Source organism: Sceloporus occidentalis, unplaced genomic scaffold (assembly GCF_023333645.1).
Source record: "Sceloporus occidentalis isolate IW3139 unplaced genomic scaffold, rSceOcc1.0.p SCAF_6, whole genome shotgun sequence".
Taxonomy (NCBI): Eukaryota; Metazoa; Chordata; class Lepidosauria; order Squamata; family Phrynosomatidae; genus Sceloporus; species Sceloporus occidentalis.
In genome coordinates this window covers 142,618,222-142,631,767 of record NW_028316986.1, presented here as the reverse complement: position 1 = coordinate 142,631,767, position 13,546 = coordinate 142,618,222, and positions in this window count along the sequence as shown.

The following is a 13,546-nucleotide window of genomic DNA, read 5'->3' as shown; positions in this document are numbered from 1 at the left end:
GGCGTATTGGCGCTCCGCCCTCAGCCAACCCCTAGCACGTGACGAGGGCACCTAAAAGGCCCATATCTACCGGGCCATGGTCAATTCATGCAGTGCACTATGGCTGAGTCAATATTTTAAGCATGTTTGAACCAGACTGTGAAAGACATAGACATGGATTTGTATAAACTTGTACTCAGAATATTCCGAAATACATTTATTCAACCTAGAGCCCATGTAGAAGGCTTCTCAGCATTCTTTTGTGTTTTTATATGAAAGCTGAATACTGTTTTCACCACTTCCAAAAGTGGGGGAAACCCTTGTATTCATATCTATCTATCTATCTATCTATATTGAAATCACTGGCAGCTCCCTGCTCAGAGCATGGATTCTAGTGTTTAAAATACAAACATTAAGAAAGCAGCAGTCACTCTGATGAGAGACTGATTCTTTCATCATATAACACAATATTATGTTTTCTCCACTGCAGTCCTATATGTTTCTGGGCTCAATCAAAACTACTGGCTTTGACCTTTAAAAATTTACAGTTTGGGGATTGGCTATCTAATTAATAATAATGGTTGGAATCCTCTATCACAGAGTACATTATGTAACTTTATGCATACTTAGCTATGTAACAGAGGCACTAAGAAACCCTATTAATGAATTATGACGATGCATAACAGGACACCAGCATTGACACTTCTGACTAGGTATCCTAATGCATATCCCATTGTACATTGGTCCCATTGTGTATCAGCCACTTTGCTGGCTCACAGCAGCCCTTCGCTGAATATGGATGCTATGGAACTGACTAATTCTAATTCCACCAGATGTAACTCCCCTTACAAAGACAAACATTCCCAACAGAATTCCACCCAATATTATTCCAATGCCCTTCTCAGGAGTGTATTCATGGACAGTTGGCTATGATTTGATTTAATATTGCTTTTCTTCTTTACATTTTTGTTTGCTTTTATTGATTTGCTTTATCAGTTATGGTTTGTGTTGGTTATTAGCCATCTTTTGTGTCCTTGGGAAAGAGAAGAAAGGCAAATGAGCATAGTTGGGAAAGAAGTCCACTGGTTATGGTTCTTCAGTTCCCTTCCCTTGCTAAGGTCTAGTTTTGTTCACTCTTTGTATACTACCCTAGATGCTGACTGATGCAGTTTATTCATTATATTAATCAGAAAATCTTTTCCTCCAAAAGTCAAGAAGCCTCGTAATGCAGCCTCTCTATGTGTATGTGTCTTTAAGTCACCTGTAGATTTACGGTGATTCAATTAATTTCATAGGGTTTTCTTCGAGCTCCACCACACCACAAAACATATCATCTGAAGGAGAGACCAAGAATACTTGGGCATATGCACAGGCCTATTGTGATGCCAACCACCAAGTTAATAGGTTGGGAAAACAGTCACAGACTTATAACTTATTCAAGGCTTCCGAAGTGATAATTTATTCAAGGTGCACATGGAAGAACAAATAGCGAGACTTTGTGGGGTGTTAAAAATGCCAGTAAGAAATTATGGAACTAGAAAGGTGTTTCATAAAATAAGGGCAATTTTTAACATACAGGGTGGGTGGTCAACTTTTTTAATCAATTATTTTTATTGAAAACAATTCTGTGATTTTTAATAAAATACACAAAAAGGGAGAAAGGTAAACAAATCAGCTTCTCTACCTTTATTTCCTCTTTTATACTTCACAGTAATGGTTTCACTTTTTTGGGTGTGGGGGGTTGTCTCACATACTAAAGATCTGAGATCTGAAAGGAAAATGACACTGCCTCATGTTGTATGAGACATAAATGGATATGTTTTGAAGAAAATAATTAGAAACCCAGAGGCGAGACTCAAACCTCCAAAATCATTTTACCTTATAAGAATTTGATGGGAAAATTAAAATTCAGTTAGTTATTTTTCTACCACGTAATGAGGAGGCAAAATGCCAGTATGCACAGAGACATCATGTCACAGACAGGGAGGTGCTATTTCCCCTCTGTATGGCAATGATACTAACAGACTCATGATGAGGTGGCTATTTTTGGTCACTGCAAATCCAAAATTATAGCAAGAGGGAAATAAGAGAGGAATTACCAAAATTTGAAACAGGCCAGAAGAGAAAGAGAGAGAGGACCATAACACTGATTTCTCATTATTACGTTTCTTATAAGTCACATCACCACCAATTCTGAATTAAAATATCGTGCAACTGTGTTAGTATATGTTAATGACCATGAATATAAATTGAGAAAGGATACTCTGCTGAACCTAGAGTTCTCAATCCATTCATGAACACAACTGAAGCTGAAGGCAGGATCCTACTACATGAGATGTTAACCAAAAATGAAACCGATTGCTCATTTTCAAACAAATTCCGAGGCCCCCTTTGGAATATGTTGAAGATTAGGGCTGCAATCCTATACCCAGTTAAATGAGCCCAATGAGACCTACCTATGTGTAGCAGGTTTAGCATTGCATTGTAGATTATACACAACAAGAAAAAGTGGCTAATAATAGCATTTTTGTGGCTACCTTTTAAAATTGGTATTTTAAAAACTTTTTAAAAGAAAGAAAATAGAATACTCTGAAATCCAGCACATAAATATCAATGCTAGTACAGGTTAATCACAGTAGGTTCATTCTTTGTCCTTATTGTCATCATATCCTAGGGACAACCTTGGCTTCAGCAAGTTTCTTGATCAAGTCACAACAACTATGCACTTCCCCTTTTATGTGAGCAAAGGGAATTGTGTGCTTTTCACATCCAATAACAGGCCTGTTTAATTTTAACTGTAACAAGTTGATTTAATTCCTTACAGAAACTTAGTACATAGAACCAATGAGTTAATTGTGAAGTTGTGCTTACATTTTGTAGCCTAGAATGACCAGTGATGTTTGCAAAGGCAGGGGAAAGGGGAAATGAAACCCACATCCTTTATTTGGAGCTTCTAATCTTGATAATTGTTTAAAACCTCAGTATAATAGCATTTCTTTTTATGTTACTGCTGTATACGATGCCGTGGCAGTACCTCTTTTAAGGAGACTGTTGGCTGTTCCCGGTGGGCTGGAATGGGGAGGGGAATGGGGGACTTTGCCTCCTGGCTTTCTTCTGGTAGTTAGTGAGTGCTATTAATTCTCTGCTTCAGCTGGAACTAAAGAAGCTCAACAAATTAAAGTGTTTTGATAACATCTGATGAGACAAATCAAGTGCTTTCTTCCTAGATTGGGCTGCATAGCAGAACAAAAGGAGAGGAAAAAGTATCTCCATTCTCCTAAACTCTGATCATAATACTGGGAACAAGGTCAAAATTTTATTTAATACAATAATGTCCTCTTGAGAATAAATGATCAACCAATTCAGATAATATAAAACTAAAATGAATGGAATCTGTGGAGACCCCGCAGTGCTGCCAAGTCAAAAGACTGAGTCCAAATATAACACTACAGTAGTCTCAGGTGATATCATCTGTAGGCATTTAAACTTCCAGGAGAAGCAAAAAGCATACGAGTTGTTTCCAGCAATAATGCTCAATTTAGCGAACTGAATTAAAACCAAACTAATCTCCTTTCCCTACAGTACTTGAGCAAGCTGCACTAAATTCGTTATGACTCAATTAGGAAGAGTGAGAGTTCTGGCTAGGCTTAGACTCCTTTGCAGTGAAATATGGTGATTAGTTTGCTGAAAAGAAGTTCAGAGAAGGGGAGGAGATACTGCCCTCCTTTTTTGGTACATTTGATGGCAGGACACTTCAGTTTAGTTCTTTTGACATCTGGCTGGCCACTGTATGAGGTGTATATAAAATATACATTAATTTTGTGCTTAGACATGGGTCCATCTCCAAGATAACTCATTATGTATGTATATGCAAAGATGAGTACTCAGAAATCTTTTTAAACTCCAAAATTCATAAAGGCTTTTGGTGCCCAGCATTTTGGATAAGGGATACTCAACCTGTACTCGCTCACTTTTCTGTGGTTTTGTGAACAACTGGCATGAACATGATATATATCATAGATGTTTCTGCTAGCAAATTCCCTGAAATATTGCAGAAAGACAGCGCAGATACAAAAAAAAAAAAAAAAAGTATCACATTAAATTTTGGAACTGAAATTAGAAACCAGCATTGAAAGCAGTTCTGAAAGTTTGAGAACTACCAGTTTGCATTGCTTCAGAAAAGAGCAATTTCACTTTGGAGGAAGTCCAAAACACCTCCAAAGTGGACTACTTTGCCTCAGTAATCTTGCTGTCAACTAAATAAAGGTAGGGGGAAAGGTTAAAAGGGGGGGGGGGGTCCTGACCACCTGTTGGCTCTACTTTAATTGTTGGAGAAATTAACTTTTGCACAAGGCTGGGTAACCTTTTAACACTGTTTGTACATGTATATACCAGTAATAACTGAGGAAAACTCCAGGTTTGGATGAATTAAGTGGGTTTTATTTAGAAAATGCACAGTGCAGTCACACACACACAATAGCACACACAATATCACATCATACAGACACAGAAATGGAAATATGGAAATGGTATAGTAGGTTTTGATGGGTACACATGGGGGTGATAGTTACTTGCCCAGAGAGTAGGCCAGAGAAAACTTTAGTGGTGCAGACTGGAGGTCTGAGGGTGGCACAGTGTCACACATGGATTGCGGCCTGGGACAACTGTATGCATACTGTGAGTGCACAGAGATTAGGTTCTTGGGACCAATACTTATACTTGAAATCTAGCTTAAGTGGTATGCTATCTTGTAAGGTAACAAAGGCTGGAGAATTGACAATGGGATTCTGGACAGGATGGTGGCTGTAATTTTAGTGTGACAAAATAGCAATTGGATCAGTATATCCCCAGCATGGGTGGACAGGGAATTTTAGCTGGAAACACAACAGGGGGAAGGCACAGAGCTCAGCTTACTGCTTTGGATGCAAGGAAATCCTTTGTCTCAAGGTGCAAGAGGAAATGCAGATGACTTGGTTGAGGGAAGGAGTACTTAGCAGCTTTGATTCTGTTATTACATGGATTATTCACACACCTCAGGTTTCTCTTCTTTTCTCCTCGAAACCTGACCTAGTGTTCCTAAAGGTCATCATTACCACTCAGTCGCATGCTGGCTCCAGATATGAAATATGAAATTCATGGAGCACAAATACAGCATGGGGTATGCTAACATTGTGCTAATAGTGCTTCATCCAAAGTGGACACACATCCCCAAGATATCTTACCTCTTATCATTTCATTATCAAAAGAAGTGGGGCTGAATCCAGTTGCTAGTCCCAACTAGAGTAAATCAATTGAATTGCTGGGACTTGCATATCTGTTGATTTATCATTCCACAGATGATATACTGCGTCTCTACTAGTTGGGACTAGCAATTGGATTTAGCTCATGGTTTTTATATTAATTCTAACCTATTCCTATATGTAAGAGCATATAAAAGGAATTCTTTTTATTTATTATTTTATTAAGCACCTGAAATCACAGAAAAGTAATACCTTTCTTGTATGAATCCAAAATCTGCAAACTTTCTCTTTTGAGATGGCATGTTGGAGGGACTGGACGAACTGAATAGGATCATAGAGTTGGAAGAGGCCACAAGGGCCATCCAGTCCAACCCCTGCCATGCAGGAACTCTCAATCAAAGCATACCCGACAGATGGCCATCCAGCCTCTGTTTAAAGACCTCCAAGGAAAGCGACTCCATCACTCTCCGAGGCAGTGTGTTCCTCTAACAGCACTTACTGTCAGGAAGTAAGGATCAAACTGTGTTAGAGGATAATAGATTTCAGGATGCAGAGGCTCTGGGACAAGAAACAATAATTAGTTCCTCCATCTCATTTTGAAACTATGAAATCCAGCATTTTATTCAGAAAATACTTGATTACAGCTCAGAGAAGTCGTGGGTCCCTTGTGGGAGGCTGAGAGGAGAAATAAGGACACATATGGCATTCTTGGCTGAGCATTTCCTTTTTGGTTTGGATTCTGTAAATATGCATTTCACTGATAGCTTTCCATCAGTAGAGGGATACATCTATTACTAATGGCACTAGGTATTCCTGTACAATCAAATGAATGGCATTTTATTGCAGTACTTGTCTGATGTACAGAACGAGGAGGAGGTGGATGGAAGAGAAAGAAGACTGTTTTAATATTTAAAAGTATGGCTGTGTTAGTCTGGAAAATCAGTATGCAAAATCAGTATAGAAAGAAAGAAAGAAAGTGGTAGCATGAGTTTTTGTAGATTTCAGCCTACCTCTGAGCATCTGAGAAAGTAGGCTGAAGTCTGTGAAAGCTCATCCAACCAACTTCTTTCTTTCAATTATTCAAAGGTGCTACAAGACCCTTTGGCACACCATTTTAATGTTTGTATAGCATTTTGAGTTTGAGCATTCAAAGTGCCTCACTTGCATTAAACTAATTATAATACTCTCAGCAAGCCAGAAAGGCAACATTATTAGCATTGTACACCGCCTGAAGCGGACTGTGTTCATGGCAGAGGCAAGGTTCCTAATCTGCCTTTTCAGCACTAAGATATACTACCTAAACACCTCCTAATATTCTCCCAAAGAATATGCATGTGGATCATCTGTGAAGCTGTACTGTTTGTACCCTCTTTCCTCTTTCTAATGCCTTAGCAGTGCAATATTTGTAAGGAACAGTTTTTGTGGATAGCCTGCAATAAGTCTTTATTAAATGCAGCCCACAGTCCTTGTTGTGTCATTATCGATCTTCATTGCCAGTTTCCAAAACAGCTGCCTCATTGTAGTCCTGGCTTTCCAAAATCTCCATGGGTTTACTCCACCCTCTCTTTCTGACCTTGTATTTACTTCCTCCTCAGCTTGCTTTCTCTGTTCTTCCCATTTTCACTTCTCTTCCCTGATACCTCTCGCTTGGGTTGTGCTCTTTCACTTACATTGCATCATCTGTCAGGAACTGTCTGAATGAGTGAGTCACTTCCCCATTTGAAATCTCACCTAAAAATGTGTTTTCTCCAGGGGAAAACATCTGAAAAGAGGTTTCAGTTGATGTTTTTGCAGGCCTATATCTATGCACATTAACTTAGAAGTAAAAGTTTGTGAGTTCATGTTTTGAATACATAGGCCTTGATTTTTTGAGGATTGGTTATGTATAGTCTTATGTATGCTTACTCAGGAGTAAACCTCCTTGTGCTCATTTTCATAGAATCATAGAGTTGGAAGAGACCACATCCAGTCCAACCCCCCTGACATGCAGGAACTCACAATCAAAGCACCATCAACAGATGGCCATCCAGCCTCTGTTTAAATACCTCCAAAGAAGGTGACTCCACCACTCTCTGAGGAGAGTGTTCCACTGTCACACAGCTCTTATTGTCAGGATGTTCCTCCTAATGTTGAGGTGGAATCTCTTTTGCTGTAGCTTGCATCCATTGTTCCAGGTCCTAGTCTCTGGAGCAGCAGAAAACAAGCTTGCTCCCTCCTCAATATGACATCCCTTCAAATACTTAAACAAGGCTATCATATCACCTCTTAACCTTCTCTTCTCTTAGAAATAATGCGGTTTGACACCACTTTAACTGCCATTGCTTTATTCTACAGAATCCAGTAAAAGTGTGAGGCACTAGCACTTTGAAATTACCGTACTAAACTCTTCTTGTACTGCTATTTCACTTTTACTGCTCTGGCTGCCTCCTGTTGCATTCTTGGATTTGCAGTTTAGGGAAAGGCATTTAGAATTCTCAGCCAGAGAAGTCTTAGGCATCACTGAACTCCAAACCCCAGATGCAAAGAGGGCTAAAGACATTGTAAAAGTACAAATCCCACAATTCCATAGGATGGTGCTAGAGAAAGTAAAGTGGTGTCAAACTGCATTATTTCTACAGTGTAGATGCACCCTGAGAAAGCCCTTAAACCCACTGACCTCGGTGAGCAAAGGTCTCCAATGTTATGTCCATTTTCCCAAGAGAAAGCCACACTGAATTCAATAGAACTTTCAAGTGATCATGTACAGGATAGGAATGGAGCCTTGATGCATGCGGAGTGACAGCTTTGGAAGGAAATGCTGCTCTTGAAATTAGTCAGGGCAGGAATCAATGGAATATAATAAATCCCATGCAAAGAATTTATAGAACCAAAAGGTGGCAGCATTCCATGCAATATTGCCAATAATTTCCATTATATGTTTCTCCAAATTTATTCTGTCAGGCATCAGGGATTTTTTTAAAATTAAATATGAGTGCAGAGCATCCACGTTTTTGAATACTGCCCACTGAATTAAGAATGGATACTTATGCACCCATAACAAAAACAAACAGAAGGCAACTTTACAGGCATTTGCTAAGGACAATATGAAGTGGGCACATTTCACAAAGGTGGTATATAAGAATACTAGAAACATGGACAATGTGTACATTCCATTGATTCAATGGGTCTATTCTAGTTGGAACTGAATCAATAGGATTCAGGCCAATAACTACATTCAGAAATTTAGTTGCCCCTTCTCAGGTTGATTTAAATTGGACAACTGTTAGAATCTTACTTGAAATAGGGGACTGTTCTATTACAGTCCTCCACAAAGATGACCATCTTCTATAAAGTTGTATGTATAAACACCCTAGTAGAAACATCCTACCTAACCCATACAAGAAAGCAGTGAAGGTTGGGACCATCTCTTATTATACAGCTGGCCTGGTAGTGGGCACTTCATACCCACTGTACAGTTGTGGACCTCTGTGATTCATAAAATCTCCCCAACAGCAGCTGCCACTTTAGTACCAAGAGGCACGGCTTGTCCATAATGATACTGCAAGATGAAAGAGAGATCCCTAAGCCATGGCTGCAAGTTCTTAAAGTTTCCTAAATTGAAAGGAATACATTGTTGTCGTCTATTGACTTAATGAGTAGAACAATGTGAAAACTCAGTTTGGGAAAATATTAGGCAAACGACATACTTTTTTTTAAAAGACAGCTGATTATGTACACTATAATGTACTCAAAATACTTAATTTGCTTAAAGCTGGAATGACCACTTAAGGCATGAGTTCCTTTTTTTTTTTTTTTTACAAGAGCGTCCTCGCAAAAAGGGCAGCATAATAGTCAATTATGACAAACAAAATCCAGGTTTCTGAATTTAAATACAAAGTACTGGGCTCTGCTGTGGAGCCTGTAATAAGTTATGTCTTGAGAAGACTGTAATTATACCGGCGCCTGTCGGAGCTGCCACAGTAAAGTCCGTCACCGTTTCCATTATAAAGTCCATTTTAAAGCAATTTATAACATAGCCATTCTTTAAAAAAAAAAAAAATCCATACTGGACCTGAAACCTAGCAAACCAAAAAAAGTCTCAGACCAACATTTTGTTTGCTTGTTTGTTTGTTTACATTTCTAGGCTTCCCAGTCCCCAGGGCCCAGAGCATATCAGAAAAGCAAAACAGACAGTGGCTGCATCCGCACTGCAGAAATAATCCAGTTTGACATCATTTTAACTACCGTCCTTCCTTGCTATGGAATTTTGGGATTTGCAGTTTGTGGTAGCACCAGAGCTCTCTGAGAAGGCTAAACGTCTCACAAAACTCCAGTTCCCACAATTCCATAGCACTGAGCTATGGCAGTTAAAGCGGTGTCAAAGTGGATTATTTCTGCAGGGCAGGTGCAGCCAAAGGCATTTGGTGGCAATGGATCAGTGAGTCCATTCTTCCAGTTTTATTCAGAAATTTAAAGGAGCTGTCCAAGATGCTGAGCCTGTTTTATGGATTAATGATTGGAACCTTTGCTATCTTCGGCCTGTTACAGACAGCCAAAATAAAACTGCTTCAAGTCACTTTGGAGGTATGCTGTTTAAATGATACATGTGTCCTAAGAGTCCAGAAGCCGAACCAAAGCCACGCTCCAGTCCTAAGCTTTGGTGCAGCTTCCAGACTCTTAGGACACATGCATCATTGAAACACCATACCTCCAAAGTGACTAGAAGCAGCTTTATTTTGGTTGTCTGTATAGGGCCTTCTTGAAATTCTGGACTAGAACCCCCATGAAATGGATACACTGTCCCACTGACATGAAAGTCCTCAGCTGTCACTGACAGAACTTGTAAAATAAATGCTTAAACCATTCTAGCCAGAAGCAGCTAATTGTGTAAGAAATAGTGTTTGCAGGCACAGGATGAACAACACAAGGAGAATCAGAAGATGCATCCAGCCAATTTGATGAGGCCTGAATTAGCCCCACAATACAGCTTGGAATACATTTCTTCATTGGATGTACTGGTAGCAAGCTCTTTCTACATACAGATCCACCAAGTGGACAAGCTTTCTGGTTCTCCAAAATACTTCCAGGGCTAGGTAGCACAAAAAGGTAGGGGACAGAGGGGAAAAATGAAAGTCCAAAAATTAGGCCAGATATTGTGGTCTTAAGGTCTGAAGTTACATTCAGTGTGTGCTGTTATATTTGGTAAAATCATGCATTCATTGTTTTAAAATGTGATTATTATGTGGAGCATAGTTGCTAGACGTCCCACCAAATATTACAGTATGATAATAACAATGTCTTCCTAAGCACTTACCATGTAGACCTAGGGATAAACAACACAAATAGTTAAACACACTGTGTGTAATGTTATTTTCAAGGTAGGGCATTTCAATACAATATAGTAGCATCTCGAATGGAATGGAAAAACTCAAAAACTCAAATTCATAAATTCTCCATATTCTTCAACATCATATTCTGCTCAACTGTCCTGTTGATCGGACCCCAATCTGACCTGGAAAACCAGAGAGTGACTCCTTGAAAGAGAAATAAGGACAGCCAATGGAGCAAAACAGATGTGCCTGAGGAAATTGTATAGCCAAGAAACAATGCATTTAACAGGTACTACTTTGCAGCTGGAGCTCAATAAAACACTTTTTGTGGCTACGCCAAATATCAAAATTTAAAAGAGTGCTCTTCACTGCTACTTACAAATGTCTTTTGCAGCCAAGTGTTTTACATCTGCCACTGTGCAATTCGTGCGCTAATCATAGCCTTATTATAAACCAAAGAGAATTATTATTGCAATCTCTTTAAGGAAGACAAACTTGCAAATCACAGCAGCATGATGAAACATTGTGTCATTAAGTGGGAAAGACAGAGGCTTGAATGCAACCATGAACACTAAAGATGGAGTCTCATGTATTTGTCCACGAATTATTATTTTTTAAAAAATAATACCCAATGTGAAGAAATCAGGGAATGTTCTCCCCCTTCTTCCACACTATGCTTTTCTCTATATGTTAAAGTTCTCTGCTTTAACTAAAGAGCAAGAGCATATGTGTTGGTAATAGGAGATGTTTTCCAAATACTATTGGAAAGTCGAAAGAATTGTTAACAAAAGGATATTTTAACCAGAAGAGGCCCAGTCGAAAGAATTATTAACAGAAGGATATTTTAACCAGAATAGATCCTTTATATCAGAAAAGTTCTGTGCTCTGCTGCAGTATCTGTAGCTCTGCTGTAGAAAAATGCACACTTAAGCAATTAGGTCTGAGGGATATATTGTAGAAACAACATTATGCACAAATCACACCAGAGGCAAAGAAAACGTGGCTGTCTAGATGCAAGGCCAACATCTGGAGGGCCAACGTAGGTTCCATGGTATCAACATTTGTTTCCATTGCTATCAGTGGTAAGTAGTCCTCTGTTCAGATGTTTAGAGGATAATAATCAATATATCCTGGTCTCTTTTTCTTGCCTTTCCTCCTTCTCTTTCCTCTCTCCTTCTCTCCACCGTTCTCTGCCTGCCCCTTTTGTCATGTTTCCCAAACTGTCCATATTTAAGCTAAGCTGATCAACTATTTTTGGGTGTGTAGCTATTGAAAATGTATTTTTGGTGTTTTCATACAAAGTACAACATGATATTTGACAAAAGTTCAAGTCAGGTTTCATATTTCTGTGAGTCACAGCTAAACCAGCTGGACGTATTGGTTGTGTTTGCTGAGCAGCTTCACATGTGGTCCAAATCAGGGATGGATAACTGCTTGAGTTGAGAGTCAACTGTCCATTTGGGCAGTATGTGCCAAGTAAACCAGGAAAACATGGCATAAAATTGTGGTGGTGCTATGCTCCGAGGTCATCATATCCTCTGAAGAGAGACAATTACCTGGCCACACAACCTGGCTTACTATTGGAATCTCAGTGGAAACAACACTACTTGAACTGCATTTCCACACTGGAAGAATTGGGGTGGGAGACAACCTTTGTCAGTATGAGGAACAATCCTTTCTTTGGGACGTTTCCCTCATCAGGGACTAATTTGTTATTGGGCTACAGAATAACCCCACAATACCACTAATGTTATGTTTTCTTGGAAATAAATAAAAGCAGCTATTTCCCTTCAGGAGTGATTCCATTTCCTAATTTGGAGATGGAGGAGTTCACAAGTTAGTTTGGTTTGTTTTTTTACTATTCAGTTAAAAATAATATTGGCGATATTTTAGGACACAAAAATTGTGTTTGTTCCATTATTATTATTATTATTATTATTATTATTATTTAGCTCATATGTTTTGCCTCAATGGACATTGTTTTCTGGCTTTCTGGGTATCTGGATATTGCAGAATACCCTTCATTCTACAACCAAAAACTCTCTTATTGACAAAGATCATTTTTATTCTGAGATACGCTAGCATTCTCAAGGGGCAGAAAATATCTCATAAATCAGTCATTTTTGTTGCTATTTGGGTGAGGTTAAACAAAAAGCAAAAATATAAATTTCTTTAGTGTCCAGTTCTGTTTCATTGCCATCTACTAACTTCACAAGACTGACAAATAGAAAAATAGAAAAGTGTTGGGACTTATCTGAGTGCCACATTTTCTAGCCTGAATAACAGAGACTGGTGATAGCTCACTGGTGAATACGAATAGATTTTATGATTCTAGGGCTGACCCTGCTTAGCTTCCAAGTTCAGATGGGACTTGTTGCCTTTAGAATTTTTAGCTTCTCTTGTCAGCTTCCACTGAGGCTCCCAGTGTTCTTTCTCTATTAAAGCAGCAGTCAGGCCCATACCAGTGCAATCCAAATAGCATGAGATGTTTTGTAGTAAAGCAGGTTATTGTTCAAAGTGAGGTTCATCTATTGTGGGGATAGGGAAACAGTGGGCCTCTAGATGTTGTTGGACACCAGTCCTACCAGCCCCAGGCAGTGAGGTTAGTTATTAGGCAAGATGGAGTTGTTTTCTAACAACATCTGTGAAGTCTAACCAACCTGGTGTATGTGTGTCTTCAAGTCACCAGTTGAAATACGGCAACCCCATGAATTTCATAGGGTTTTCTTAGGTTTTTCAGAGGTGGTTTGCCATTGTCTTCCTTGGAAATGTAGGCTATAGCACCTGGTGCTGCTTGACACTCTCCCAATCTAATGCTTGCCTGGGCTGACCTTGCTTAGCTTCCAAAATCAGACAGGATCTGGTCTCTTCAGGGTTTTTTCGCCATCCAAGCCTCTGGAGGTGAATGTACAACATCTAATTGGATATAATGAAAGTTTTGCTGGGTTGCAAAGGCATAATTGAAAAAAGATGATTTAATTTAAGAAAACAGTATTCCAGATATATTGTTTGAGACAA